The following is a 2344-nucleotide window of genomic DNA, read 5'->3' as shown; positions in this document are numbered from 1 at the left end:
CAGTATTTGACCCGTGAGAAAACACTTACACACTTAAAATGAGGATAACCTGAATTCAGTGCTCAGCTCTTCTAAGGCTTTGAGTTCTTTCAGCACATAAGGAGGAACGTTAAAGCCAACCTCCATGGACCATATATAAATCTGCAGGCAAAACAGAAAACAACATTATTCTGTCTTGCAGACTAAACTAGAAACTACAGTGGAAGGCTTTTTGTTCTAGCCTTAAGTATAAACAATGTCCAAGGATTAAAACCTATATTCAAGCTGTGATCACAGAACGGGGAAACAACCCCTGCAGCTTGAGGAGTTTAACGACCATTTCAACTATGGAAAAAAATAAATGTTTAATTTTCCACAATGCAGAACTCACCTACCTCTGCCGAACAAATTTTACAACATACTTGAATATCATGAAAATAATCTTATCTCACAGTATCCCAAAATAGAATCCTTCTGAGTTCATCTGAAATTGCAAACCAGGTTCTCATTTACCACCATTCAGGAGCTTCTCACCGCCACTCTTGTTTTCACTGAACTACTTTAAATATACTTGAGATAATCTTTGAGCAAACTAAAGAGAGGCAAGCATGGAACAGAAGCAGCACGACATCATTCATCCTCATGTCATTATTGCTGTGTGAAATGTCACATATGATCCATCACAGAGGTCATTTTTTGCACGCATCTATGAGTGTGATGGAAGCGAAGGGAACTGCGCTCCAAAGCTGTGCTGTTTTTCTTTATTTAAAAAGAAACAAGGATGACAGATGTGTGCAATAAATAGGCTGAGAAAAATAAAACCCCCATCTACTCCCTCATCTACACAGGAACACTAAGTGACAAATGGCACCACCATTAACAGAGCGAATGGAACCGAGAGGCAGAGAATTTCACAGCTTGAGCCGCCTGCCAGTGAAAAGACGGGGAGCTTGATGTGAGGAAGGGGGGGAAGAGAAAAAAGAAGGAAAAGCACACTAAGGAGAATAAGTAGCATCATGGGAGGCATGACTTGCACTGTGAGTACAAGCAGAAGGGATGAAGGACAGCTGTAATTACAATGCGTTTCCACTTCATGACCAGGTGGAGCTGAAGGGAAACAGGGAGCTTTAGACAGCAACAGAGAGCTTACTAGTCTTTTAAGCGTATTCTCTCCTTGACTTTCAGATTTGTAATTGATATATTTGCCTGTGTATTTAATGGTTTCCTGGGGGGTTATAATTTTTTCTTTTTATTTCTCTCCCCTCCATCTCCAAAGAATGTGAACCAAAGGGGAGAAGGTCATTCAAATGCCGCCGCTTGTCCTTTGGAACCTTGGCCTTGGCAACCCACTGCTCGTTTACCTCAGCAGAAACGACCCTTGCACAGTTCTAGTCTTCTCCTGCAGAGCTCTATTCAAGCCCAAGAAACCCTGGTGCACCACTAGCATCGCTGCATTTACTCTTTTTTGTATTTCAGGGAGAAGGTCTGTATCTGCACAACACTGGGAATTTTAGCAAAAATGTACATGACATAAACAATGGCCAGACATGAGCGTGTCTCACTTGAAAGGTTCCTTTGTCAGAATGACTCTGACACCTCAGTGTCATTTACACAAGTTAAAGTCACACTGGAATGTCTGAACCCTTCTGAGTTACCAGAAATAAGAACTTAAATAAAACTGTGTATATGTGGCCATATTAGAACAGGTTTTGTTGAAAGAGACTAAAACCATCAGCAGTCAATAGAGCCTAAATTATACTGAGGGGTCCCATGAGGGAGGACAGAGGGATCTAACCTCTGTCACCGAGCATTTGATGTTGCCATTTTCTCAAATATACCCTTGTTTCATCACTCAAAATCAAACATGCTGATGTCCAACATTAAGTCTTTTGCACAGCTTAGGCAAACTTGATATTCTCCTGTAGAATATGAGCAAAGAAATGCCCAATAGCACTTCAGACAGAGTCAGCGTACAAAGTGATTTATTCAGGAAATGATTGTGAGCATATTGTTTCCTGCTGTGCAGGCTTATCCGTCTGCTTTTTAATGAGCTGCCTTGCATTAGCTGTATCTCTCACCTTCTTCAAAGCTGCTTATCTAGAACCTATCTTCCTCAGCCTGTGTTCCTCTTCTTTCATGCGGCCCCTATGCGACCTTTATCTTCTGCTCGGCCCCTCACTTCCGACTGCCCTCCTGAAGACTTCTCAACCCTCTTCTCCCTGTTGTACAGTCTCAAACTAATGGAGCACATTACAGCTGTGCTAAAAATAGCCCTGCTGCAAAGTCAGTTCAGATTTTTTTTCTTTTCTGTCTCCCATCTTTCTCCCATCAAAATTTCTCTCCTTGCCTCCCTGGCTCCCCCAGG

The sequence above is a fragment of the Takifugu rubripes genome, chromosome 9 (genome assembly GCF_901000725.2).
Source record: "Takifugu rubripes chromosome 9, fTakRub1.2, whole genome shotgun sequence".
NCBI classification, from domain to species: Eukaryota; Metazoa; Chordata; class Actinopteri; order Tetraodontiformes; family Tetraodontidae; genus Takifugu; species Takifugu rubripes.
Note: the sequence above shows the minus strand (reverse complement) of the source record.